The 14,308-nt window shown below is 47.1% G+C and overlaps 1 non-coding gene across 1 annotated transcript; it reads right to left on the reverse strand.

Moving 5' to 3' along the window:
* Positions 1 to 3,064: 3,064 nt before the first annotated feature.
* On the reverse strand, positions 3,065 to 3,227 carry LOC148161815 (U1 spliceosomal RNA). The gene has a single exon (XR_015767328.1). It is a non-coding gene; the product is annotated as a U1 spliceosomal RNA (small nuclear RNA).
* Positions 3,228 to 14,308: the final 11,081 nt, after the last annotated feature.

Consider the following 14,308-nt stretch of genomic DNA (forward strand, 5'->3'; position numbering starts at 1 on the left):
TGCAGTGGCCTAAAATAGGGACTTCCTACATGTCACTGCTCCTCTCTGGAAAGTCCAAAGGCGGCCCATGGTAGTGGTGGGGGGAGGGGAGGGCATAGAAACCTATACTCTGTCAAAACATCATCCACAGTGAAGATTTAAAAACAATGTTAGAGGACAGATCTCATATTATGTAGTCGGTGGTGCAGTAACAGCTCTGCGAGGTGAAAGAGGGTAGCTACACTAGTAATCAGCCTAACATAATTTATAGAGTCGTCCAATCCCTGTGTTGCCATGTGAAACTGATCTCACATGGGGAATCAGTTATGACTCAATTGTTTAAAAACCTGAAGGTGAGGGGAAAACATTTGAAAACGAAGCAATAAAACTATAGTTGACTGGGGAACAACATGGCTTTGAATTTTAGTGAACAATGTCGGTCCACTCATGGGTTGATTATTTTTTTTTTTTTTTTACAAATACAGTCTAGTACAAATGTAGAAATACATTTTCTCTTCCTTATGATTTTCTCAATGATATTTTCACTCTAACTCACTGTATCAAAAGAATAAAGTACATAATTCAAGTAACCCACAAAATATGTATTAATCAACCGTTTTTGTTATCTGTAAGACTTCAGTAGGCTATTAGTAGCTATGTTTTCTGGGACTCAAATGTTATACAAAGATTTTCAATTGTGGGACTCTGTACCCCTAACCCCCAGGTTCTTCAAGGGACAATTTGTATCTGGATTTGCAAATGACATACTCCTGTATACAGAAAAATACCAAATACACACACACAGAAACCACGACTATTAGAGTCCATAACCTATTTCAGCAGAGTTGCAGCGTACAAGGCAGACAAATCAGGTGTTTCTATAACCTAGGAATGGACACCGGGAAAGTCAATTAAGAAAACGATTCCATGGACAACAGCACCCACCCGAATGGTATCGAAGAATAATTGAGTCAAGGAGGCACAAAACCTGTACACTGAAAACTACACAATATTGCTGCAAGAGATTAAGGAAGACCTCAACAAGTGGAAAGACATCCTGTGTTCATGGATTGGAATGGTTAAGGTGGTTCAGAAGGCAACAGCAGGATCTGCAGATTCTTTTGGATTCCTATTGAACGTTTTTCTTCTGCCTTCCCTAATCACCATCAGCCCCTTGCAGTACATTTCCTTTCAGACATTGTGGTTTTCATCTCTTCATGTGAGATTGGGTCCTTTTTTTTTTTTTTTTTTTAACATTTTCCATGTATCTGCTGAATGTTTTCACCAATGGGATGCAGTTAGAACAAATGCTTTCTTGTGCTCTGGTGATTCCCATCTTGCTGTCAGCTCTGGGTCATTTTCAGATGAGTGATCCATCTCTTCAGGAGGGCTCATTTCCCCCCTTTGTCTGCATACCTCAAACTGTTGGATGGAACGCCAGACACTGTGAATGTTACCTTGCTGTTTGCTGGATATTTTTGTGTTTTCTATAATATTGAGCTTTGTTCAGGGATGCACTGAAGTTACTTGGAAACATTTCTGCTGTTGCTTCAATGCATAGTTCAGTGGCCCAGAGCAGGGCTCCGTGGAGGACTCACCATGAGTTCCAGGTACTGTAGCAAGCCCTCCCCCTGTCTTCCACCCTATTCCTCACAAATTAAGAGGGTTACTTTTGCTTAGTCTATCTGTTGGACACAGGCACTATTCCCAGCACCGTGTGAGCACCAGGCCCTGTGCAAAGGATTACCCCCTGACTTGCTGTCCATGCCTCCCCAGGGCCCCTCCACAGCTCTGGCTAGGTGACTTCCTGCAGCTCTGTCCTCCCTGAGACTCAGTCCTGGGTTCTCTCAGATCAGTGTCCTCCATTCCAGGAGCTCCATGGGGCTCCTATTCAAGTTCCCCTCCCCCCAGTGCCTTGCTTGGAAACTCTCTAGAGCCAGTACCTCTGAGCAGCTCTAGGGCTCTGCTCACCATTGTGTTGCCATGTGTCCGGGATGGCTGTCCCCTTTGCCTGATGCCCAGGATCTTGGAAATCTCCACTTCGCGCATCTTGTGTGACGCTGTTGCTCTTTTGTTTAATTGTTTCTGGCAGAAGAGTAACCTGTTGCTGAGTCCCAGTTGGTGTGGCTCCCCTAAGTGAAAATCAAAGTTGGAAGACCCTCAGTTGTAGATTCTGAATAGAGGCCTTTAGGGAGTAGAGAAAAAAACACCAGCTCTGGTGAAAGCCTGAAGCCAGAAACCCCTTCAAGCTCAGTTTGACAAAGCAATGCAGGTACATCAGTAGGGACAGTTTTGGCTTGAGCCCAAGAGCTGCAGAAGGCCCACGGCCCTTTGTCCTAGAGCTAACCTGCTGTTTGGGAAAGGTCTGTGGTGCCAAACCCAGCGGGTTCTTTGTGAGTAGACAGAGGTGCCTCTTTAAAAGCCTGTCAGGGGGCATCTGGCTGGCTCAGTCAGGAGAGCAGGGGAGTCTCCATCTGGCTTCATGAGCCCTATCCCTACTTTGGGTGTAGGGATTACTTCAACAAATAAACTTACAATAAATAAACAGTACATCAAGCCGGACCCTCTCTAGTCTCGGAAGGGTCCTCTGGAGCAAGGCTATACTAGGTAGGCTACCAAGTGGCCTAATCAAGGGTACGGAGTCTGGGGATTGGGTGAGGCTTTGCAGGTTGCCTGGGGGGATAGGTGGGGAGGGGAGGGAGGAAGGAGAAGGGATGCAAACCCCTGTTCCCTGGGGAATGAAAAGAAAGCACCTTTGCTGGATCAGGGACTGCAAACCACATACTGAAATATAAGCAGAGAAATTGCTCTGCGAAAAACAGAAAAAACCCCGACAGCCAAGGTGGGATGTATGACCAGTGGACAGAAACTGTCCTGCATGCTTTTGATTGAGAAACAGCCAAACCCAGATTCTCAAGAAAGCAGCCCTTAAAAGCAGAGGTGTTTTCTTCAGGGTCCTGGTGTCCCCTGAGTGAGCTTCCTCTTCAGCCCATGTCATCAGCCAAAGTCATGGAAAAGACAAAACAAACAAACAGAAAAATGAATAAGAAAACAAAGGCTATTCTTAAACAACCAACAACAGGTGAAAGAGCAAAAGCAGCCCCCCACTGCCACTGCCACAAATAATGCAGAGGAGTTGTCCATACTCGGGGAAATCGCGGGGGTCAGCATGTCCCTGGTATGATGGAAGGGCCTCCCCTGGGAAAACCACCTGCTTGATCCCGGCGTCTCCCCTGCCGGGTAAGTGTGACTCCCTCCGCCTCCGCCCCACACCAGTCTCACCCCCCTTCCACCGGACACACAGGCTCACTCGCCTAGGCGCACCCCAACACCCTCGGCACCCACTCCTGTCGCAAGCATCCTCACCCTCCACACGACGCTTCCGAATAGGATGGACGCAACAGCGCTGCTACCTCCTCAGCCCCAGGAATTCTAAGTTGCAGAACCCCACCGCCATGTTGCCTGGTTTGCATCAGACAAGCCCAGTCCCTGAAGTCAAGGGCTTCGCCTCAGTCCCCAACCCCACCCCATCTCCCGGCCCCCCAGCTCCCCTCCCAACTTGGATTTCAGTACTGGTGTTCCTCCTTCTCCTCCTCCAGTCCCCCTTCCCCTTCTCCCTTCCCGTGCCCTGGCTTCCTTCCTCACCTGCCCAGTCTCCTCTGTCTCCTGAATTGGTTACCACTCTTTCCTCTCCCTGCAGCTATGGCCCCCCAAACCCTACACAACCCCCCCCACCCAGCCCAGGGAAGGCTGTGCCAGCCAGAGAGAAACATGAGGGAGGACTTTCCAACAGCCCGCGAAGAGCAGATACAACTCTCTCTTGCTCTCTCTAGCTCTCTCTCTCTTTCCCTTCGGACCCTGGTTGGAGGACACCGAGTGCCATGGCTGCACCTGTACAGTTCAAACCAGTCCCCACAGCCTCCCCCAGGCCTGGACACTGCGGGGGGGAGGGGAGGACCAAAAGTCCGCAACCCCTGGGCCCTCGGGCTGACACCAGCCCACAACACTCCACACGCTGAACACATCCCAGGGCCTGCTTCTTCCCCAGGAGGGCTCCTAGGACAGGGACGGCGCGCCCCCTCGTGGCTTCGCGGGGAGACGCCCAAGGATCCCGCTGTTGAGGGCAGGGCCAAAGGGGACCACTGCTTCTGCTCCCTTAAACCAGGCTCAGAGTTCTCAGCAGGGGGTTAGTGGGGTCCCAGGCTCCCCACTCTGCCACCGCCTGCCCTCCCTCCATCGCTGGGCGCTTCCCCCTGGAGGGGATTTCTGCAGTCAGGTCGGCCTTTGGAGGGAAAATAGCCAGGTCTGGAAAACTAAACAGACTACTTTGAAGAGATTTGGGCAATTGTATGGTCATGGATGGAGCGCCCTAGGGTTCTGATTTGCCTTGTCTTGCTTGCACCTTGAGGTAGTGGTTTACTTTTCCCGGAATGTTTAAATTAGAAAAGATTGGAGGGTGGAGAGGGGGCGTCCAACTTTAGTTGTCACCTGAGATCAATAGTGTGCTGCTGGGTAGAATAATGCCCCCTCCCTAGGAGCTGCCCAGGCTAATGCCAGGAACCTGTGCACATGTTCCATCCTGCAGCAAAAGGGACCCTGCACAGGTGCTTATGTTAAGGACCTTGAGATGGGGAGATGATCCTGGATTATCCAGGCGGCGCCCTGCAATGACAAGGGGGTCTTAAAACACAAAGAGGCAGAGAAGAGGTCAGAAGGAGGCTGTGTGAGGAGGACTCTGCCTGCTGGGGCTGGGGCTGGGGCTGAGCATGGAGGAGGGGCCTCTAGGAGCTGGAACAGGCAAAGAGACACACTGCCTGCTTAACCTAAAAAATAGAAAGCGCCAGGTATTTTACCAGCCAAATTGGGATTCCTGGGGAATAAAAGGGAAAGGTGATGTGGGACAACCAGCTGGTCTGAGGAAAGTCACCTAACCAGAGCTGTGCAGGGTCCCTGGTGTGGCTTGCAGTGAGGTCCTGCTCAGGGCCTCCATGGGAGGAAAGGCCAGCAAGTCAGGGGGCAATCATTTGAAAGCAGTTGAGGGAACAGGACCTGGAGCTCTCCCAGGCAAAATGACCCCTAATCAGGAGCCAGATCCGTCATCGGAAAATAATCCAGAGCTGACACATGTGAGAACCGCCAGAGAAGGATATGAAAGCTTTTAGTATAAGTTTTCCATCAGTTGTAAATGTTAAACCGAGAAATAGAAAATATAAACAACACCCTCTCTATCTTTAAGAGATGAAAACTACAACGTCTGAAAGGAAATATACTACAAGGTATTGACAGAATTTAGAAAATGCAGAAGAAAAATTTTTGATAGAATTGTATTGACTCTGTAGATCTATTTGCATAGTATTGCCATATGAATGATATTAAATCTTCCAATGCATGCATACAGTTGTTTTTTTCCCCCCATTTGGTCTTTCATCTCTCGCAGAACCATTGCTTCTTATGCTTTTCAGTGAACAAGTCTTGCTCTCCTTGAATGAATTTACACCTGACACTTTTACTGTGTTGTGTGCCATTGTAAATAGAATTGCTTTCTAAATTTCCTTCTCAGATTGTTCATTGCTAGTGCATAGAAACACAACTGATTTTGTATATATGGTACCCTGCAACTTTACGGAATGAGTCTATGGACTCTAATATTTTTGTGTGTGGATGATTTGAGGTTTTTCTATCTTTAGGAGCATGTCCTCTGTAAATAGAGATACAGGTTGACCCTTGACCAATGCGGAGTAAGGATGGTGACTCTCAAGATCAAAAACCTGTGTATAGAGGCGCCGTGAGGGGCGGTAGCAGCGGCGGTGGTGGTGATAGTGGCGGTAGCTGTGAGGGGATTCCGGGAAGATGGTGCTGATTAAGGAATTCCGTGTGGTTTTGCCATGTTCTGTTCAGGAGCAAAGTTCCTGCATTCGTCAGGATGATTGCTCCGGAGGGCTCCTTGCTGTTTCACGAGGAAGCCTGGAACGCATACCCCTACTGTAGAACAAACCATTATGCCTCAGTTGTAACGAGTGTATATATGAAAGATGATTTCTTCATTAAAATTGAAACATGGCACAAACCAGACTTGGGAACATTAGAAAATGTACACGGTTTAGATCCGAACGCATGGAAAACTGTTGAAATTGTCCGCATAGATATTGCAGATCGAAGTCAAGTTGAACCAGCAGACTACAAAGCTGATGAAGACCCAGCATTATTCCAGTCAGTCAAGACCAAGAGAGGGCCTTTGGGACCCAACTGGAAGAAGGAGCTGGCAAACAACTCTGACTGTCCTCAGATGTGTGCCTACAAGCTGGTGACCATCAAATTCAAGTGGTGGGGACTGCAAAGCAAAGTAGAAAACTTCATTCAGAAGCAAGAGAAAAGGATATTTACAAACTTCATCGCCAGCTTTTTTGTTGGATTGACAAGTGGAATGATCTGACAATGGAAGACATTAGGAGAATGGAGGATGAAACTCAGAAAGTACTAGAAACAATGCGTAAGAAGGGTTCCGTCCGAGGCACGTCGGCTGCTGATGTCTAGATGAGTCCCCTGTAGGGTCAGAGACAATATCAAACTGTTTACGTAATCAAGGTCAAGTGAGGGGAACAAGTGCAGCCAGTGATGAGTGAAGAAGGATCTGACCAGTATCTGGCAGTGCTGACGTTTCCCAGATGTGTGCTTGTGATGACATACTCACAGGTTCCCAACCACCTGTGTGTGTGTGTGTGTGTGTGTGTGTGTGTCTGTGGCTGCATATAAAACACATGTAGAGCTACAGATCAAGATACACACACTTGTGTATATATGTACATACAAACATACTGAAAGGATTAGTACAATTTCTCCAAAGTACTGTACCTATCTTCAAGAATGGAAAAGAAAATATTTTCAATATATATACCTGGAACAGATTTTAATAATTATCAGAGTAATACCATTGATGGACAAATTGACTGCAATTTAATACTAGCTGGTATGTTTCATAAATGTCAAATTGTGGACCAATATATTTAGCCTTTTATTACTTTTCTGTTCTTTTAAATCTTCCTGTTCTTTTAAATCTTACAAATTCTTATTTTAGTCCCATAAGCAACAGACTCCCACAGAAAAATTTATTCAAAATCTTTTGGTATTCCAGTGAATCTGGAATGTGAACTCTGAATGTATTTATAATGATTTATTTCTGGATGGTTATTATCTTAAATTCAAATTGGACACTGTCTATTAGTAAGGAGTATAGTTACCAGCCAATTTTTACCTGTTTTCCCTGAGGGAAAAAATCCTTTAAAAAAAATTCTGGTTTTTATTGGATTTTTGTATTTTAAATTTCAATATTTCTCTACATCAAACCTAGCAAAAATGGAGATGATGGTTTGTGATTTATAATAAGCACTATACAATTTTTCAGGCTACTCGTAGGCAAACAAAGAAATTGATGAAGAAATGAATAGCATCGTAGGCTGTAGGAAAACTTTCGGAAGTCGAGCACTTCCATGGAGTCTTGTTTCTGAAATGACTGTTTTCTGAAATTAGAGCTTGGAAACTATGCAAATGACCTAGATTCCTCAGAGCTGACAGGCTAGAATACAGATAGTGGTGATGGTTTTGTTTTTGTTTTTGTTTTGTGCTTTTCATATTGAAATACACCCCAAGGGGGAGAAGCTGCCTTTGAGATAGTGGAATTTCAGAGGCAGCACAGGCTGATCTCCTTGCCTGGGAGGCCCTGCTGAGGGGCCAGTGCTCCACCGCCCATGGGGAGGACACCATTGGAACCTGTCACGAGTGAGCATCAGGAACGTGCTGTTAGCAGCTCCTGCCACCTTGTCCTCCTCCTCCTCCTTCTTTAAGAAAGGCACCATAGCTAGGTAAGATTTTTATCAGCTCTCTCTGTCCAAATCCAGGTTTTCTCCTGTCAGTCCTGGAAGCTTGACTAGAATGATATTGTTGGAGCCTTCCGGTCACAAACTATCTTCTTTAATCTCATCCTTCCTGCAACACGCTGGCTCCTGTAGTCCTATCACGTTTGTAATCTGACTTGCTGACAGTCCTGCCCACCCTGCTCCTCGTTTTCCCACACGCCATGTCCCCACTGAGGTGGTGGCAGTGAGTCGGACGAGGGTGTTGAGGATCACTGCCGCGCCGCGATGCCCTCTTAGCCTTGGCTCCGAACCCCACGTCGAATATGTCCTCCGTGTACTCAGGATCAAGACTGATGTTTACTCTCTGGGCAGTGTTATAAGACAGGTGTTGTCAAAGCATAATCATTGTCTGCAAAGTGTTTGGTGCAAGGAAGATTATTGCTAATTTTGTGAAATAAAGAGTCTCACTCTCTCCTTTTAATGGACTAAACTCTCACTGGCATCTGTAGCTTCGTTGGGAGCTTGGGCGCACATGGAAATCCATGCCCAGCGCACGGATTCTAATGTTTTCCTAACAACTGTGGAGATTTGAGGGAATGCGTGGTGAATGTAAAATACCTAGTTTACTTGGCAGTCTCTTGTGTAAATTACAGTAAAACAAAGTAAATGAAATTGAAACAAAAAATAAATTTGATCACAAAATGCCAAAAAAAAAAAAAAAAACCTGTGTATAACTTTTGACTCCCCGAAAACTTAACTACTAATAGCCACTTCTTGACTGGAAGCCTGACTGATAAGATAAAGATGACTAACCCATACTTTGCAAGTTATATGTATTCTACACTGTATACTTCTAATAAAGTAAGCTAGATAAATGAAAATGTTATTAAGAAAATCATTCGGAAGAGAACATATATTTAGAGTAGTATACTGTGTTTATAGAAAAATGCACGTAGAAGTGTACATGTGCTGTTCCAACCTGTGTTGTACAAGGTCAACCCTAGTTTTATTTCTTCCTTCCCCCACTCTTTTTCTCACTTTCAGTTTTGAATAGTATTTTGGCCGAGGATCGAATTCCATACCTAGAGACGGATTCTTGAGTCTCCTCTTGATTAGAACGAACTTTTCAAGTTCATCCCTGACATTAAATCTAAATTAGACCTGCTTTGGGGCTTGGAAATGGAGGGAAAAATCACCCTCCTTTCTTCTCACTGCATTTTAGACTTCCTCCTCAAAATGAATGTCAGGGGGCACCTGGGTGTCTCAGTCGTTAAGCTTCTGCTTTCCGCTCAGGTCGTGATACTGGGGTCCTGGGATGGAGCCCCGCGTCAGCAGAAAGCCTGCTACTCCCTCTCCCACACCCACTGCTTGTGTTCCCTCTCATCGTGTCTCTCTCTGTCAAATAAAAAAATAAAATCTTAAAAAATAAAGAAAAGTTCTTGCAAATAGTGCTGAGGACTCAGACTGGCCATTGCTTTGCTCGTGCCTCCCAATATTACACTCAAAAATATGAGCAAGACTTCATACTAGGTAAGACTTAGGACCTTGGTGGGCTAAATATTCAGCAGGCTTTATACCAAACATGGTCCTACCCTACCTTTGATAACATGTGGAGAGGACTGAACAAGAAAATATGAAGTGCAACAGAGTCATCTTACCTTGAAAAAACATGGCCATTTTGAATACTCACGGTAGCATATGCAGAAATCTAGCCTGGGCTGCCCTGGAGCCTTGTAAGCTTTACACTGCACATTCAGTGTTTCTAGAACGCGCACGTGCACGTGCACACACAGACGCACACACACACACTCACACACACACTCCTCCAGTCCATCTCCGTAGGACTTGTGATCAAATCAGGAGCCAGTCCTCGAGTAGTAGGGCCCAGAGCCCGTGAGCAACAGATGCCTAAACAGGAGCCACTATCCCTGCTTTTTCTACAGAAGACACGCCTGTTGCGCGGGGCCCTTCCTTGTCACGTGCCCTCTGATCCACGCCCCGCCATGTCTTTCCCTACCCACCCTACCCTCCTGGCCAATGGCCAGCCTGTGACCGGACAGGAAGTGATGTCCACGCCCCCTGGGTTTAGGCCTCCTGTGGGTTCTCAGGCCTGGTTGGGAGAGCAGTGTAGCAAAATAGCTCTTGAAAATGAAAACTAACATCGTAGGACTAAGAACAACAATAAATAGATTCGCAGAATCATGCGAAGGATCTGTACTGGAAATCAGAGCCAAAACTGTAAGAGAACAAAAGGAGAAGCTAGACCCAAAAGGTGTGTCTGGTAAGGCCAGATGTGCGGAACAGGATTTCGAGCGGAGCAAGAGATGTTAGGCGAGTGTCCCGCTCAGCAGCGGGAAGGCGTGGGGATCAACACCCCACAGGGTCGTGGGAAGAGCGAGGGAGGGCAGGGCCAGGCACCGATGTGAAAGGAGACCTGACAGAGCCGGCCAAGTCCTGGATGCATTTGGCGGAGACTGCCGGGCACCAAAACTGGGAGCTCGTCCTTTGCCACAGATTCCAAAGAAATACATTCCCAAAGGCTAACATTTAAGTGTGTGTGTGTTTGGGGGGGCTGATGACATGTTCCATGACAAGAAATGTAGCATTTCCTTCTGAATGTGGCATGCGAGACTCCTGTCATTTTGTCGGCAACACAAGATTCCGATTCAGTGACACCACATCGTTGTGGATACCGTGACATGATTTTCGGGCTCAATGTGTTCTGAGCCGATGCAGTTAGACAAGGCCGAAGAGTCCAGAGTGGCAGCTTAGGGCTAGAGAGCCCCCAGAGAGGACCCGTGCTCGCCTCTGGCTGGGTAATCAGAGAGCTCGCTCCCCTGTGAACTGAAGGTTGGAGGTTCCAGCCCAGCTGGGAATACTGGGTTATAAGTGATCCGAGGCCTTACTAAGCTATACTGTGCGAAACATTCTTTTTTAGCTAGCTTCTTCGCTGACTTATCCTCAGTATCTATTTTATTTTTGTTTTTTAAGCTTTAAAAGTTTTCTTTCTTCCTTCCTTCCTTCCTTCCTTCCTTCCTTCCTTCCTTCCTTCCTTCCTTCTTCTTTCTTTCTTTCTTTCTTTCTTTCTTTCCTTTCGAGAGAGCACGCCCCTGCAAGCCTATAAACGGTGTGGAGGGGCAGAGGGGGAGGCAAAGGGGGAGAATCTGAAGAGGACTCTGCACTGAGCCTGGGGTTCAATTTCAGGACCCTGAGATCATGACCTGAGCCAAAACCAAGAGTTGAAGGCTTCACCAACTGAGCCACCCAGGTGCCCCATATGTTTTAAATGTTTCAGGGATTTTATTTTTAAGGAATCTCTACATGCAATGTGAGGCTCGAACTCACAATCCCGAGATCAAGAGCAATATCTAGTTTATTTTTGTTTATTTTTTTAAATATTTTATTTAATTATTAGAGAGTGAGAGAGCGAGCAGGAGAGCATGGTGGGAGACACAGGGAGAAGGAGACTCCTCGCTGAGCAGGGAGCCCGATGTGGGGCTCGATTCCCGGACTTTGGAATCATGACCTGAGCCAAAGCAGACGCTCAACCGGCTGAGCCTCCCAGGTGCCCCAGCAATCCCTAGTTTAAATCAGAGGTGGGAAGATCCTGCCTGAAAACCTAAAGTTCATGTTAGTTACTAAGGGGGTTGGTAGAAAGAGTCTTTTCTTTTTCTTTCTTTTTTTAGGATAAAAACAAGTTCTGGAGTTCCAGAGCCTAGGTATCTCATAGACAATATGACCTTTCTTCCTGAGAATGGGTTTTTACACCTGTTCGTTCCTGGAAAGTTGGTGTCAATTCCTCTAAGCCAGTTTAAAGGAATTGGCTTTTTTATTCCTCACAGCCAAAAAGAACACACGCCAAGGTCTCAGTGAGAGGATCGCTTATAGGATACGGGCTTTAGTTGTGAGATGTGGGAAAGGATGGGAAGAGGCAGGGTTTGTTCTATATTGAACACTGGCAGCACTGACAATTCTGTGATTGTGGTAAAGAAGTCATAGGCGTTTCCTTAGAGAGGGAGGTCGATGTTTGGATGTCGGTCTGAACAGTATTGTGAGTAGCCTTGTTTTGTCTCATTTCATCAAGGTCTCAAAGCAATCTTGTCTGAGGTTGATATTCTACATGTAAGATTATTTATTTCAATCATGGAAACAAAACAGTCAGGCTGGGAGTGCCAGAGCAGTTCAGGGCATCGGAGGCTGGGATTGTTCTTTGTCCCTGGAAATCCCTAAAACAGAGAACAAGGAAAGAGAGCCCTCTGGTCTCCCAAGCTGTAGCTGCAAACCTGAGTGGGAAACTGAGACTTGGACTAAGTATCTTGAATTTCCTGTGGCTCCATTTCCCATTTCAAAATGGGTCAAAAGGAATTGTTCCTGCATGGGTTGTCGCAGGTGTTAAATTGGTAGAGTAGGCAGCTAGATCTGAGCTGGAGGCAAGGAGGGTGGTACACAGTGCTTTCGTGGTTTCCCACCTGCTGGACTGTCAGATCCAGACCAGCAGGGGCAGAGCATGTGCTCTCCTTTCCAGCGTGTGTCCTACAATAACGTATGGCTTCTTTATAATATATTTACATTGCGGTTTCCATCCCCCAGTAGGGGAAGATGGCCTTGACAGTTCCAGGAAGACCTTTGTTAGGGCCCAAATCTCCCCCTATCAACCAGTAGGCTGAGTCCCTTAGATGATTGGAAACATCTTCAGTTGGAGACCACCCTGGCTGTGACCCATAATCTATGAGACATAAAAAGAAAAGACACCCCTAACCCCGGTGCAGCTCCACCCCGGGGCCTGTCTGCTCTCCCATCTTGAGAGTGGACTGAAGTTCAACCAGGAGTGTAAACCAACTGAGTATACAAGTGGGACTGTACAATTGTGAACAAGAGTATTCCCAGGAAAAGTCCTTCTGGACATTGTTGTTTGAACAGTGGGAATACGGATTGACCACTGTCCCCTGACATTCAGATGTGGGTTCCCGGAGGATATGTTAGGATCCTCGACAGGGAAGCTCGCAGCCAAGGCCTGTGTGGCGGCCGTACTGCCATCAACTGTTGAAGGAGTTTGGGAAAATCTCTTCTTCTCTCTGGGCCTCACTTTCCTCATGTGTAAGATAAGGTTGTTATTCAAATCCTCCACGGTCCCTTCCTGCTCAGTTTCTATGAGTGCATGAGGGTCTGCGGTGCCTTTTAAGCAGCCCTAGGGACTGCAGCTGAGACCTGACTTGGTCCCTTCACTGTGTGTCCTTTTCAGGAGCCTGATCTGAGCCCACACTGAAAACAGAGAACAGAGGGAGCATTTGGGAGACAGAAAATCAGCAGATTTGGAGGATGAGCATAACCCAAGGAAGGACAAGGCAATGGTGGAGCAGGTGATTGCCAAAGGAGGTAAGATTAAGGACAAGTTGAGTCCAGAAAACTCAGGGGAACCTGAGGAATGCATACAGCAGCATCCAACTCTGCAAGGAGCAGCCTGAGCTGAGCAAGGAGAACTAGGAGAGTAAGTTTTCCCCTCACCTTCAGGTCTTTTAAACATTGATTCATAACGGATTCCCGTGTGGCATCAGTTTCACCTGGCAACACAGGGATTGGACGACTCTATAAATTATGTTAGGCTGACTACTAGTGTAGCTACCCTCTGTCACCACGCAGAGCTGTTACTGCACCACCGACTACATAATATGAGATCTGTCCTCTAACATTTTTTTAAAATCTTCACTGTGGATGATGTTTTGACAGAGTGTAGTTTTCTATGTCCTCCCCTCCCCCCCACCACTACCATGGGCCTTCTTTGGACTTTCCCAGAGAGGAGCAGTGACATATAGGAGGTTCCCTATTTTAGGTCACTGCAGCCCCTGATCTTGGACCAGGATGCTCAGCCAGGGCCAGGGAAATATGGATTAGCAGGAACCCTTCTTTGCAAGCCCAGCTCCAATGTGAAGGACCAGAGTGCCTCTTCTAGGCCCCCGCAGGAATGGTTCAGCACCCAGGAGCTGGCCCTACATAGAGGGCCAGAAAAGGGCAGATTCCCCTAAACCCAGCCCAAAGTGTTCCATTTAGACTCAGAAGAAGGTGAATAGCAGCACAGGCTCTTTTCCCTATGCTGAGCGGGGGCACTGGGGGGAGCCTCAGTGCCAGTGCAGGAGGGAGCATCAAAGGGAACCTTTGGATGTTAACCTAAAGGTTCGTGGCTAGAGCCCACCCAGGGGACCAAACATACTTAAGATCCATCCAGATCTTGCCAGCGGCTTCCGTGGGTCCTGCAGCCCTGACTTCCTCTAGGTATCTCCAGCCAGCTACTGCCCCTGTCTTTGCCTGCTTCCCCCTGGTGTCCTTGGGCCACCTGAAGGTCTCTTCCCTTAAGTAGTCTGCCACCTGGGGGATTCCAGGGGAACTGCTGGGGCCTGAGGCTGAAGGCACAGGCACTGAATCCCTGACTCCAGCTGGGAGGTCAGAAACCAGGCTCTGAGCCACCACCTGCTGAGACT

This window comes from Eumetopias jubatus, unplaced genomic scaffold, assembly GCF_037043125.1.
Source record: "Eumetopias jubatus isolate StellerSeaLion01/CBP00866 unplaced genomic scaffold, mEumJub1_p1.0 scaffold_54, whole genome shotgun sequence".
In the NCBI taxonomy this organism is placed as follows: domain Eukaryota; kingdom Metazoa; phylum Chordata; class Mammalia; order Carnivora; family Otariidae; genus Eumetopias; species Eumetopias jubatus.